This window comes from Cheilinus undulatus, linkage group 1, assembly GCF_018320785.1.
Source record: "Cheilinus undulatus linkage group 1, ASM1832078v1, whole genome shotgun sequence".
In the NCBI taxonomy this organism is placed as follows: domain Eukaryota; kingdom Metazoa; phylum Chordata; class Actinopteri; order Labriformes; family Labridae; genus Cheilinus; species Cheilinus undulatus.
The window spans coordinates 20,960,063-20,975,508 of NC_054865.1; the positions used below are offsets into that span (position 1 = coordinate 20,960,063).

The window sequence follows — 15,446 nt, forward strand, 5'->3', positions numbered from 1 at the left end:
CTCTGGCTGCTTGTGTATTGGAGCACTGGCAGCTGTATTGCTCTTAACGCTGCAGTATGGATTTAGTCAGTTTGTGGTTTTACCACAGTCACAGTCTGCTGTCCGCACACTCACACATGAGGCCCTGAGAACAAACACACACAGTCAATTGTACAGCAGGTTTACTATGTCACACTGGGGGCTGCTGTGTAATTGGGTGAATCTGCTCTCCAGCACGCTACAGAGATAGCCCTTTAAAATTTCACTTCACTTCTGGGAGTGTAAACAAACCATGGGATTACTCCGGGTGTAAATCCACATTCCTCCATTTTTGCTGCTCTCCCCCCCCTCTGTCTTTTTTAGCACTAGAAAGACCATAGTGCTCATTTAGACTATTTTCATGTTTGTAACAGGTATGACTTTGCTGAATCAAAAGTTGCGATGCTGCTTGTCCTTGACTTTTCCTAAAGTGTCATTTCATTTGAAATGCTAACAAATTATACAAAAGGCACTTCTACCTAGAAAGACCACAGGCAGTTTTTGACTGCATGGATTTTGCTGCACTCAAATTGATCAATTTTTCTGCAGTAGCAGATGCACCCATTGTTTCTAACAGAGTGAGCTGCCTATTGAACCAATTTTAGATGCTTAGTAGTGGAAATAAACCTGGCTGAGGAGGTTCTAGGCCATTATTAGTCAGGATAAATGTACCTCTCCGTGGTGCTGATCAAGGGCTGGTTTCAGAGGGTGACCATACTAAGAGGTCACCTCTATCCAGCTGTCAGGGAGAAAGACACATCAGAAAACACTGTTTTGGCTGTCATTAAATCTAAAATCATAAAATCAGTTATAATATTTTCCATCTTTATTTACTCAGTCCCAGTAACTTCACCTTTTTTACACGTCTGCTGAAATCTGGAAAGAGTTATCTTTACATTGATGCCAAGCTTATTCATGTAGACTTTACAGTTGCAGAAAAATACTCACTTGTATTTGGGTTTGACATTTTCAAGCTTAAACACTGAAAAAGGGCCTAGGGATGAAAGAGTTAAAAGGTACATTTTTGGGTGATATCATTTTCTGGGGTGAAAAGTAACTAATTACATCAACTCAAATCACTGTAACTGAGTAGCTTACTTCGTTTTTTTTTTAGTACATTTCGAAACAAGTACTTTTTCTGCTTCTTGAGTAAGTAAGAAAGTTTTAATAATAATAATAATAATAATAATAATAATAATACACTTTATTTATAAAGCGCTGTTCATAAAACTCAAAGAAACTGAACAAAGCAGAAAGATAAAATCACATTACCAGACAAGAGTAACTGGACTTGTAGTTGACTACTGTTGACTACACAGTAGTCGAGAGAGAGAGAAGAGTGAGAAATAATTCCACATCCCATCACAAAACAGCTGATGACGGCTTGAAATCTTTGGCTTACGTTTCTGGTGGATTGTTGTTTTTAATGTGAGACACATTTGCACCATGAGTGAAGTTATCCACTGACTTAGAGTGCCCGGCCTGTGACTTTAGGTGCACCTTAAAACACATGGTGCATATTCCGTATCAATATTAATTGCCTTTCTATGAGGTTGACTGTTTTGTTCTTGCCAGAGGAGGCAAGAGGAGTTACTGCAGCTCTGTCATACTGTAAAATATTTCTTTAACAAGTGTAGTTTAACTATAAGTAATGTGGCCCAATAAAGACACTTTTAAATTGTGAAATTTAAAACTGAATAAGTTTAATTACTACTGTCATTTCTTCTGTGAGGTTTCCCTTAATTATAGGTGTGACTTCACCTGAACAATCTGGATGGAGATCAGTTCTTTTGCTGTTCTTGCCAATAAGGGAAGATCATATGTTACTGAATAACTCCTCAATAGCAACTCAGTACTCAGAACTTAATGTCAACTTTAAATTAAATACTTTTAACTTTTAATTGAGTAGATTTAAATACCAGTGCTTTCACTTTTATTTAATAAAATAATCACCAAATAACTACTTTTACTTGAGTACAGTAGTCATCTAGTTTTTCCACCTCTGTTCATTAAAAAAATTAGAGGTATCCTACCATGATTAGAGTATTTCGGTCCATCAGAGGTAACAGAGTTTGAAGTCTAGCAGTCAAAATGACCCCTCACTGTCTCTCTTGTAGTTTGTTATTCTGGCCTGTCTGGTGCTGATACTTCCTTTTCTTTCCTTGGCTGCCCTTTTTTAGAGTTTGAGGGTAGTTAGGTGTTCTGTGTTTGTGGATCTGGCTGTCTCCTTTCGTCATATGACTGTCAGCATGTTAACAAGTGCATGAATGTGTGCTCCTCTCTCTCTCTGTGCCGGTGTGTAACAGTAGGTGCGTGCCGTGGGCGTGTGTATTTTAGCATGTCTGTCATGCGGACATTTATGTGGCGGCGTGCAGCTTTCTGTCTGTGTGTTCTCAGTGATGGATTGCTTGTCAGACGGCAGCGTAGCACCGCTCTCACCGGCTGACGAGGACATTGAGTCACCACTCACGTATTACGTTTTGACATTCCTCGGGGAAAGCGCTTTAACCCTTCTCTCTCCTTGGCTGCTGTCAGTGTTTTACTTAGTATGGGCTGAAACAAAGGAGAAGGCTGGATTCACTGGAGTTAAGTGTCTTAATGGAGCTGTGTTTGAGGTGGGGACCCCGGTCTCTGCGAGAGTTATAGGTTACACTATGTGGGCTCCAACTGTCAATAAGCTGCTGCAGGTTGTTTTCATTGTATGAATTTGCCTCGGCAGTCTGTAAGAATAGAAAGTATGTAATTGACTGCGAACATCTCCTTGTTCTGCAGCAGCCTGGGGGAGTCGTTACTGAGTTGGGAGAGGCAACGCTTCCCTCCAACTCTGTCTTTTGTTTTTTTTATGCAACGTCATCCTCAGTGCTGCTGCTGCCTCCAGAATATGGAAATAGCACACATGGAAAGAATCTGAATGTTCCCACTGGCACCTAAAGAAAATTTACTTTTTCTGTAAAAGCTAAAAAACACCCCAGAGTCATGAGTATAAACTGGTGAGGGTTTTAAGCATTTTAGGAGAAAAGCACAAGTGTATTACATTTTTTACTATGAATTTTTTATGCACTTTATAAATAACTACATCCTTCCAACACGTTGGTAAGGTTATGTTACTCCTATCTGAGATACTTTGTTTCATCATGTCTGTGATTGTATACAAGCTTTTCACAATAAGGTTAAAAATTCATGCCTAGAAGAGCAGAAATTAAAGTTATTTTTTGGAGGAAAAACATCCTTAAGCAAGTAAAACTGAAATAAAAAGAGTTATGTACTCCAGCTGAACTGTGTAAAAGTAAATGATTTATGATTAGCAATAAAAACACAAACAATGAAATCACAATCTAAGAAATTGAACTCAAATATCCTATTTTTTTGTATATTGAAGTATTAAACTTCAAAATGCTCAAACCTTTTTTGGTCAAAATATTGTGTGTTTGTATTTTAGAGATGAAACATGTTATTTTTCTAGACCTCAAACTCTGTTGAGAGTTTTGGTGGAGCCTTTTTCCTGTTACAATAAAATAATAATAAGCCAACCTCAAAATGAACTGATTGTCTGATCATTTAGTGTTTAAACCAGTCTGGATTTATGTTTTTCTTCTCTAGGTTATAGTGAAGTTTGTTTGGATCAGTTTTATTGCCGATGTGTCTACATAGTTTGTGGTAGGATTAAGTGCTGACTGCATTTGCAAGGAGAATTCTGAACAGGAGTACCCTTTTCAGAAGATGAAGTCAAAGGACATGGTGCTTTTTTATCAGATTTTAGTCCATCCTCATTCTCATTTTGCTATGAATTAACAAATTGCTGTCCTGTTATTTCATTGTGTTCAGAGTGCCTGCTTTCAAACTAAAACAAAAGTCTCACAGTTTAAGAACAAAATGAGTAGAATTTCCCCCTTTGGCACAAATAAAACCAAATCATCCTTCAATCACTGCAGGATATGCTTTGAAATAAATGGCATTAAATGGTATTTTGTAGATTCTTATATTTATGGCAGGGCTGCATGGTGGTGTAGTGGTTGGAGCTGTTACCTCACAGTATAAAGGTTCCTGGTCTGAATTCCCATCACATAGCGCTGTTTTGTGTGAAGTTTGCATGCTTCCCCTGTGGTTGTGTGAGTTCCCTCCAGATACTCCAGCTTCCTCCCACAGTTCAAACCCATGCCTTTTTTGGTCAATTGATGATTGTAGAATTGCTTCTAAGTGTGAGGGAAACTGCTTGTTTGTCACTGTATGTCAGCCCTGTGATTGAATGGTGACCCTGCTTCTTGCCCAATGACAGCTGGGATTGGCTCTGGCCCTCCGCGACCCCAAATAGCAAGCATTATAGATAATGGGTGGTTGGATATGTTATGGCATTTTTGCCTCATTCAACCAGTTGAAACAGAGAAATCATATAATAAATAACTTTTCTTGGTATTTACATATCAGAAACTTTGTCCAAACAAATCTGATTCTGTTTGTTGGATAATATTCCAGCTTTAAGTCTGCTTGGAGAAGGTGTTTTTACACAGAGATAGGTAATAACTTGTTGTCCTAATTGCCTTTTTTTTTTTTCTTCATTGAAAAGTTTATGCATCTAGCCAAGATGTGTTCTGATGTGAACCCCATCAGTGATCTGTGCAGTCTTTCCTCTCTGGACCTGTCCTCGTCCAACACTGTAAAACCCAATTAGTAAATTAGACTTTAAAAGATGACAGATTGCCTTAAAAACATATAAAAACTTTTAATTTTCAGTTAAGTAAACTAGATATTGTGTTTTTCATTGACTACATCCTTTTGAGTGTTGTGCATTTGCTCTTGACTTTAAGTTATTTAAGATACTGAAGTAATACTCAATGAAAGACAGTATGCGTTAAGTAGCAGGTACTTAGCCATTTAAAGTTATATCAACCCAATTTTACTTGTACATTTATGTCAGCTTTTCTAATCCATTGTAATTTTTAACCTAAACCTTTCACATAAGATTCATGCCACTCAGAGAAGTCTAACTTTAATGTCAAGTAATGGTGTCCCTCCACGCAGGCAGGACTTCTCTAAGTGGGCAACTCTCTCATGGTGCAAAAGTGTTTGATGTCCAAAGGAATTCTAGGAAAACTCAGCAGATTAAAAGAAGCTTGTAAATAAGTAGAGTAGAATGCAGAAGATACTCAAAGTGACTGAGTACTGTTTATTCAAAGTCAAAAGTGTGTTCTATTAACTGTGAAAAACAGGACTGATGTGGCTGTTTTAGTTGTGTAAGCTATCTTCTTACAACGTAATTTTAACAGTCTCTCACTTGTACAGTCATACGTAATAATGACTAAAACCAGACTGAGCTCTTCCACAATGCCTGACACCCCATACATGACATGTGGCCATGGAGTACAGGCTGGATACCTCTCACTCAGTACACAGCAAACCTCAGTGTTACACATTTCAGAGTTGATTTTAAGCACCAGTGTAATTTTAACTCCATTCTGAGTGGAATGGCCTTCAGTGTTGGACTTATTTGACAGTGTAAATACATTTAGTGTTAATCAACTCTGTAGTGTTAAGGCACCAACTCTCCAAAAAGAGTCAAATCAACATTCTGTGGTGTGGACCCTTATATACACTGTTGGGGTGTTAGCATTAGCCCTGCCAGTGTTAATTTGAGTTGGCATGTTTTGCTGTGCAACTTCAGTCATGGTGCAAAAATGCCAAATGTCAAAAGGCTTTCTGGGAAAACTGCAGATCAAGGTATGATTGCCAAACAATTTAACTAAAATGACAAAAAAAAAAAAAAATACTTAGCTTGAGTACCTAGTAACCTTGCAAAGCAGATGGATACACCTGTTTCTTTTGTTCTTACTGGCGAATCCTTCTTGCAAAGCTCCCGTCTGAACCGTTTGGGCCTCGTTCGAAAGTGACAGGACCAATCAGCAACGAGGGGCAGTACTTTCGGGCATGGCGGAGTCGTGACGTAGGCAAGAAGCAACAAGAGGCTGGTGCCTTTATGGCAGAAGACATTAGCATGGATGCTGCTAAAGTGTAAGTTTTATCAGAACTTGATGACATTTCTTTGTTAAAAGAAGAACAAAGAACAGCAGTGAGTTGTTTTCTTTTCAAAAAAACGACAAAAGTCGTGTACTGACATGTCTATAGTCACCATGGTTCATGTTATGCAGTTCTATATGTTTATTCCTCTGTAGTGGCGACGACGTCACATGTATTGCTGCTCTGATTGGCCCGTAAAAATGTGACAGACAGAACTTTCATCCAATCACTATCCTGAGTTTTTTTCAAAGACTCTGCCCTTTCCCAAACGCTGTATATCGAAGGTTTTCCAGATGGTTGTGTGAAAGGAATCCATCTGGCATGTCAGGTTAAGTACCTAGGCCTTTCCTTATAATTTCAAAAACATCAATGGAGCTGCATTCACAGCAATTTTGTGTTGTCCTCATTTCTGTTTACAGCATGGCAACCTTGGCTAAAGCACATGCTCAGACAGCTTAGTTTTTTCTTCTTCTTCTGTTTCTGCTTATTTGAGTGTTGCTTTAACCTGGTTACCTCCACCTGCTGGACAGTGGTGTGAATCAGCAAACTGGCAGCCCAGACCTTAGATGTTCCTTGTTTACTACTTTAAGTTGACTTCACCTGAAAGAACAGTAAAATGGTTTCCTTCACCCTGCACTTAAACATTACTTGATAAAACCTAGTAATAAGATCAAATACTTCACTATCAGGTAAAGTTAATTTATGAGTCTGGGTAGCTATCAGGTGTAGTCAGGACCATGGAAATGTATTAAAAACTCTCTGAATGGTGTTTTAAACTTCTCTTTACCAACTCCTTCTGCTTTCATTATTTGGAGTGATTAATGGAGTTAAACTCCTGAAATAGGAATCAAATGATTTGACTTTGCAACCTCGGAGCGATGGATGACCAACTTTTCTTAAGAGGAAAGATGAGGCACTACCTATCCTCTCTGAATAATTTAAAGATTTAAAGCAGTTTTCTACAACTTGAGAATGGTGGACCACCCTGAGCGGATCTACTGAAAAATCTATAAGGCCTTACAGCTGCTCATCTCTTATGTCAAGAACTGCAAATTAAATCTTACAGTTAAAGGAGAGCCATCTCAATGGTTACTGAGGAAACCTAAAGCATGGAATAAGTTGTGTTGTGTTATCACATCTGCTTTTATTTATTTATTTATTTTTTCAATCATCTTTGGTTCTACACTTTATTTATTTGACAATTGCAACTTTTGCAACTCAAATGTTCTGTTACTCAATTACCACAGTTTTAGTGTGAGTTTGCTCACTGGTTTCCAACCTGGCAGTTGATTGGAGGTTATTGGATTTGTTACTAAAATGAAAGTTCAAAATAAAGTATTAAAAAAAACAACAAAGTAACAAAACATTGGAGTTGTGTGCTGGTGGCTGCTAAGCAGTAGAGCATCACATGCAAACTAACTGAAATGTTGTTAGAGATATGATGTTTTTCATGTAATTTGACCAATGATAATTGAAGCCTACATCCCTGACCTACAGTCAGTTCAGTATAACATCACTACCACTATGGTAAAATAATAACTAGCTTGAGGTAATTTAGCATTAATATTTTGTTTGGCATTTAAAATGTCCTCCATTCATAACAACCTAAGCTTAAGTTTAAACAAGGTCATGCTACATTTCTAAAGGATGGAATGGTCACCCTCTACCGAGATAGATAAAGTTCTGGGATTTACTATTCACCCCTAGTCAGTTTCGTTTCAATCTAAGTCCTGAAGACATGTACACCAGGCACCAAAAGTACCTGTTACATATACTCTTGATGACTGATGGGGAAAATGGTGACAAAAAAGTGGATGAATTCACAGCCACCGACAGTGGCACACTGGAAACAGAAGCTGAGGGAGGTGTATGGAATGGAGGCTTTATCACCTAAATTACAATTAAGGTCGGATGTCTTTGTGAGGAGGTGGCTACCTATAGCAAGATACCTCTCTAACTGAGGGGAACCCCACACTGTGCTGTAATGTCTTAACTGTCCATTTATTTACTTATTTATTTTTCATTCATTATTATTTTTCAGCTTTCTAGGCCCCAATGTGATGTTTTTTTTGTTTTTTTTGGTCCTGCTTTTTTACTCACTGTCATACATATTCTGTGATGTTGTCAAGGAATGTTCTGTATTGTTTTTTCAATGTTTAATAAAAATACAGTTAAAAAAAAAAAAAAAAAAAAGTCCTCCACTCATGACAACCAAAGTGTAAGGTCATGCTACATTTCTAAAGGCTGGAATCGTCACCCTCAAACTTATCCGACCTTTTAGGATACTTTCACACTGGGGGTCCAGTACCAGATCTGAGTCCAGTTCTACTGGACGGTGTGAATGCAAATTAACTGTGCCTGGGAACAAGGCCTTGGCCCACTTAGGGAGGTGGTCTCTGACATGAATTAAGTAGTCTCTGGCTTTGTTCAATTGAGATGTGAATGCAATAGCGCTACACTTCTTTCCCTGATGCAGCAGTTTGCTCACATTTTTTTTCTCAATTAAAGATGGAAATCATCATAATCAAGTCAACAAACAGTCTGTTATGACTCACCTTACAGATGAACAAAAGTTGGAGTTAGCAAGATGAAATGCAAAGGCAATAAAAATCTCCTGTCAACTCAAAAAAATGCTTTATGCACATAGTGGACACAAAGTGCCAGTTTAATCCTCAGAGCTGCATGAAGATGTGAAGAGCAACCTTGCTGACATTTTAAAAAGTGATTTTAAAACTGCCATGGTGGCAGGATGGACTTTTTTGCAGGGTTAAAACATAAACAACCTTGGGTGACATGGTACCTTCCTCTTCTTTCTCCTCCTTGGTAGTTTTGCAAACCAGCTACATGCATACTTAAACACCGTATGGCCACTGTGTTTTTGAAGGACTTTACGCCTACCAAGATTGATCTGTAAGATTTCAGTTATAACTTAGGCCTACGTTGGATCTGTCTCAGTGGTTACAACACCTTATGTTATAAGGTAGAACTTGTGTTCAAACAAGGCTATGTATGAACAAAGGCAAAGCTGGTGCAACCCATACTAGCTGGCCGTCGCACCTTGTAAGCATAATTTTGACAACATCAGAGTAATCCATTTTCCATCTTCGGTAATGACTTTGATCTCTGGTCAACCACTCTCAGTAGTTTGGCTAAAATATTAACCACAAGTTTATTTCCCAGCACACTTTTTTCTCAGCATAATGCTGAAGCTTGTTTTTTTCTCCACTTTTTTCCCTTTTTTAATTGAGGAGGCATAATTCACATTAAACACCCTTGCCCCTGTGGCAGAGTTCTCAAATTAAGCAACATTTTGTTCATTTAGCCATGATAAAGTTGTTCATTAGACAATAGACTTTGCCTTATTCTTTGTTATTACCTTGCCATTGTAAATGCCTTGGGAGCAATTAAACATGTGAAGTGCCCAATTTTCCGTCCTCGACTTCCAGGCCTGAACTCTATCTGGATGTTGCACACATTTTCTATGAACTAATTAAAGTGAATCAATGACACAACCCTTTAAAATGGCAGCATATGTCACGGCCATCAGTGGGGAACAAAGGACCCTCTTAATTATTTTGTTCCTGCCGTTCGTGTAAACGGCTTGTCAAGGCGGCAGACTCTGTAGCCGACTCTTGGAAAGAAGAATGTCACACACACATAAACAACAGCACTAAAGCACAGCTACTGTTGCCAACACTGTGACGGCTCCCTCTCTGTCTTATAAAAGTCTAGTAATTGTTCTACAACAATGACAATGTAAGTAGTTAAGTGTGACGGTCCCCTTCCTCTTCACAAACGCAGCGTCCCTTATCCATCATTGGCTCTTGGGAACCGTTTTCTAGGATGCTGACAACCATGTCTTATCTTCAGGATGTTCCCTTTGTGTTGTTGGCCCTCCTCTGGCCCATGTTGTGTTTGGCCTGATCCTATTTTGAGAAGTGTGTTACCTCCTGAAACAAACATACATCCCTGTCCTTTCAGCCTCTGCATGGTGTTTCCTCATTCATTTGTTCCTCCGCTGCAATCTGCAGGTCCTGCTGAAACAAGCAGTTTAGCATGAGTATGCATTAGTCCTGTTATGAAGACTGATGTGCTGAGGGAAAGCATGTTTTCTCTTGCTTGCAATTATTTACTGTGCCTCCCTATAATGTGAAATACTTACATCCTCCTGATAAAGCTATAAAACAACACATCCCAGCCTGCCACTGTTGTGCATCAGTGGACTGTTGGTGGAAATGAAGACAAATGGAGGGGATGGGAGGTCTGAGGAAGCTTTGGCAAATGACAAAAGTTCACACATGCCAGTTGTTTATGAGCATGCTTATTTGTTTGAGGGTTTCCCTTAATGCCCATCTGCAGCGTTGCCATAAACGCCCATCTGCAGCCGAGGAATCTAAAACTGGCTTCGACTACAGTAGAAAAATCAACTGGCGATGTTCCAAGTATGTCATCTTCTCCTCTGAGAGAATATACAGCCGGGGATGGATGGATGGATGAAAGGATGCCTCGACACGCTTGTTTTCTCCACCTCGTTACAACCATTTCTGTGTTATCAAGAGCTTTGGCCCGCTACACTACAGCACAGCTACACTCTGTATTTGACAATACTCTGCCTCACAGAGCTAATCGCCTCTTAATTCTTGCATCAGACCACATCCGTGCACATGCATTTCAATCATAAAAGATGCCACTGTCCAGAAATAGTGTTGGCGGTACTGCCCGGAGAGATGGCTTGTCAGTCTCCCTGTCTGATCATGAGCTATTATCCTCTCTGCCCACAGACAGGAGAGGGAGAGAGCCACACCAGTGTCTATGTGATCATGATCAATACATAATCACTTTCCTGTCACCGCTGTGGTGCTATCAGGGGACAGTCCAACCCAGCAGACCAGCCATTTTAGAGAAAAAGGGTTTGGCACACCATCTTTCTGACCTAGAAAAGTGTGAGTGGTGGAGGCCGAGCAGTGGCTAAGTGAGGGCTGGACTCATTTAAACAGTCATTGCCATGGGAGGCATTATTACATTTCCCTGTTACACTGCAGTGTGCAGCTGAATGAGTGACAGTTAAACCAGAAAATATTTACTGACCAACAGACGGTCTGAGGACTGTCTTAATTCAAATGACAATGACAATAAAATTACACAACATAAATCATTGATGTATTATTTCAGCTAATGAATGCAATCTGATCTTTGTAATTCCTCAGCAATAGACCCATTTTCACTGATTTATTTCTATATTCATGAAGGAAAAGCCTCTTTTGCAATAATAAAAAAAAACATTTCTGTGGGAATGCAAATATAGAGTACTCAACCCAAATGACAAATGACACATCATAATGCTGGTTATAGAATTAAGCTCTCTTTTGCATTTCATATAATTAGTCATTGAATGATGGACCAAAAAGCATCAAAGCATATGATTTGACAGGCTGCAAAAACTTAAATCAAAACTAGAGTAGTCCAGAAAAAAACACCTAATTTCAAGATTAAAAAAAAGCACAAAAATAAGGCCTGCACTGCCTGTAATAAGTACAAGTATCTTCCACTGGAGAAAACCAAATGTCTGTGTGTGTTATGAAATGAAATACACTCAGTAAATTAGATATTGACATCTGTTTCTCCAGACACTCGACAAGTTCAATTTCTCATCCCATTGGCAGAATTTCTTTCACTAATTCCAAGCCATGCAGGTGTTATTTTCTGTTTTCTATCTTTAGATGAGATGTTTATCCAGACCTGTTAGCTGAATATGGCTTACAAGAAGTGCAATTGGATATTCCTCAAATAGAAATTGGACATAAATGCTTGCCTGGATTTGAGTTTTGCAGTGCAAAAAGGAAAGATGAGAGAACTGTACCCATAATGACATGCCATCTAACTCATTCATTTGCTTTGCAGCCAAACCGAGTTTGAATGCATATTTGCTATTGTGCAATTTGAAATCATTGCAATATGGATGGTAATCAGTGGAGGTTGGTGTGCTGAGCAGGGGACCTTGTCTCTGGACCTAGAAATGCCTAGTGGGGCAGAGCATTATGAGTAGGGGTGTGGTGGGTGAGTTCCATGTTATCAGGGGTGAACTTGGGTGATTGAACTCACAACAGATGGGAAAAAAATAAACATTGTTCATCCCAGGTAATGCTCCCAAAGCATGCATATTATAAAGTAGCCTTTACATGATATGGGCATATGCAGCAAGCAGGGACAGAAGCACACACATGAGAATGCATCGAGCACAATGAGCACATTGCACATGTGCTTCATTTTAAACTACAGTTTCAGACAGAGACTGACAATTGTTCATCCTATCACTTAATTAACATGACACCAAAACAGGAAGCAAATGAACAGTAAATCAGTTCTGGCACAGGGACAGTAACATGCTATTTGTGTGTTGTAATCTTTATTTTTGGGTGTGTGTTTCATCTCCTGATCCAGCCGATCTAAGCTGTGCTGTTCTTCAAAAACGGACTCAGTGGGCAAAGGCACCCACAATCAGTCAGTGCAGAACTGTGGTGCGGACACAATGCTGTTAAACACAGACCCCTGTGGAAATTGTGGGTTATTGTGAGTGTTGGGCACGTTACTTTTAAAAAGTAATTAGTTATAGTTCCTAGTTACTTCTCCCAAAAAGTAACTGAGTTAGTAACTGAATTACTCAACTATAAAAATAACTAGTTACCAGGGAAAGTAACTGCTGTGTTACTATTTTAAAGTTTAAATATGTCTCAGAATTTGGATTTTTTTCTAAGCAAGTTTCACAAACCAGTTGCATAGAGTAGAACTACACAGACAGGTACTTACACAGAACTATTAACATTTATTGCACCTCAACAAGCCACAACTGGTAGACATACTCTACTCCAAGTATTTTCTTCATCGCATAAATACACAGTGTAACAATATAACAATATAACAATTAAGTGCTTTTAACTCTTGCACATAGCATACCTGCCTATCATTCCATTCAGTTTAGTCTGTGTCACAAGTTTTTGTGAAGCTGGAGCAGAGAAATCCAGCTTTAGCTGCTTGGACGACATGGCTCCGAGCTCACGTTAGCCACAGCTGGCCTGCTATCATCATCAACAGTAATGTAAGCTATTGTGTTGTTGTAAGGAAATTCAGCGTCCTGTTAATAAACCGGTGGTTTTCGGTAGACTTGTATTTTGAAGGAAAAGGAGGAAGTGCAATGCAAAGTGTGTTGTTGTAACTTGACAAATAAACTGAATAAAGTTTGGGCCATTTCAGTCGTATACCGCACTATACGGTGTTGCTTTTCCCAAATGCATACAGTTTAGGCGCAGCCCAGATCGCTCCGTTACATCAACAACGGTGTTTTTGGCCACTAGTTTTGTAGAAGTGTGTGCCATTGAGAGATGCCCCATTAGATTAGAGCTGTTTGCAACCAACGTCGACAAACACTTCACTCTGGGACATAATGTACACTTCACATGTACGTTCTTGCCTTTTACCTCAAGGAGAATAAAGTAGTGTCTGTACTTCCACTTTGAAAACGGCAACTTTCCCTCTAGACTTGTCATTGCTGCAGCTTATCTCTGCTAGTTTGGGTGTGTGTGGCTGCTGTGTGCGTGTGTAAACACTGCATCTGATTGGCTTACCATGAAAGCTTACTCTATCTTACCCACTTATCATGACTTATGCGGTTGTCGCGCCCCTCCCTCCTCCCTCACCAAAGAAAAAATAAACAAAGCCAAATCAGATGACAATGAGTAGCTTTAGTTTATAACAGGCCCCATTTTATTGCCGTAACGGTAACAGCGTTGTAACGATGGAAATAGTAATTAGTTAAATTACCCGTTACTGAAAAAAATAATGCCGTTAGTAGCGCCGTTTATTCCCATCACTGGTTATTGTGAGGATTTTTTGCAGTATGTAACACTTGTAGCAAAGCGACTATGAGTTAACGCTTACTCCTCATTAGTTAAGTACTTGTGAGACAACAGCTTTGTACTTCATTTTAGCTGTTGGTGTTTAAAGTTGGTGCTGATAGAGAGTGCCAGACCTTCACAGTTTCTGTAAAGATGTGGTGTTCTACCTGACATCTACTGTTTTAAAGAGAATGTAGCTGAAGCTAATATTTGCTCTGCCTTTATGTTACAGCTGGAATAAAGCTCTAAAAATACTATGTTGTATGAGTGCTGCTCTGCCCCTCCTCATATTTTCCCCGTGTTTCTGCCTCTCTCTTTCAACCCCTGCAGTGTTAAGCCAGTCAGACATAAACAGTATTGTTTTACCCGGGTAGGGCTCACAGCAGGGCACTGTTAGCCCTGTGCCTCATGCAGCCCACAGCTCTCCCCATGCCTCAGTGATATCCCTCCTCTATGGCTCAGTGCCTGCATACATATGAATGCCCCCTGTCTTCTACCCTTCATGCCTCTGAGCTGGTCTGAGTCGAGCAGAGCTGAGATGTTACACAGCTGCCACGCTTGCTCGATGGAGGGATACGGAGGAGAAGTCTTGCAATCCAGCCATAGTAAATGAACTGTAATGACAAAAATTCTTTGGGTATGATTGTAGGTATGATGGCACTCGAGCCGAAAGTGCTTCCCCGTGGTGCGCTTTGCTTAGTTGAACTAAGCATGCTGAGGGAGATTTCTGGCAAATATGAAGAGAAAAGCTGCTCATGTTCTTGGTAGATCAGCTGGAAAATACAACCTCTGTGCATATAAACAGTGTAATCAAGACTGAATGCGAGACTTGGATGTTTTATTTCAAAGGAACAGTTTGGAGTTTTTGAATTTTCTGTTAGCTTACTACCCCAAAGAGATCCCAGTCAATGTGGAAAGAAGACTAGTTTTAGTTTTTAGTTAGTTTAGTTCAGGTATGGAAGCTAGGCTAATTTGATACATATCTCAATACAGCAGCCATGATACGATACATGTTCCGATACAAGTAGATTATGAATATGAAATGTCATACACGACTTCAGTACATCAGTTCTTATTTATAGGAGAGGATAACAGCAAAGTCATAGTTTTAAGGATCCTACAATTTAAAACCCTAAATCTAAGATCCTAAGAGATCCAAGAGTTCAGTTAAAATATCCTTTTATCCCATCAGTGAGCTATTAATAAACACCGATACAATAATATTGAACTTTATAAACTTGAAACAGCCCTCTATGTTGTCTCTCACTGGTCTATTTCATATGACAATAATATTCTGGTTTCATTTTGCTACAAGCCAAATTGTATTTGCAATTTTTTTTGCATCATTTTCATGAAATCCAGGCACTGCAGTTTCTGTAACGAACTGAGTGGGGATTAAACATTGTTACTCACACACAGCAAACAACTGCTTGAGGTTGTCATTATGAACTAGGCTAAACAGCTCATGTCTACACCAATAACTCAGACCTGCTGCTTGTGATCTTCTGATCCAGTAAATAAATT

General features: G+C 39.3%; 1 protein-coding gene across 2 annotated transcripts in view; it reads left to right on the plus strand.

Moving 5' to 3' along the window:
• The window catches only part of cdh8 (cadherin 8), a 173,778-nt gene that overhangs the window by 83,765 nt on the left and 74,567 nt on the right, over positions 1-15,446 (plus strand). The gene's annotated exons all lie outside the window — the stretch shown is intronic.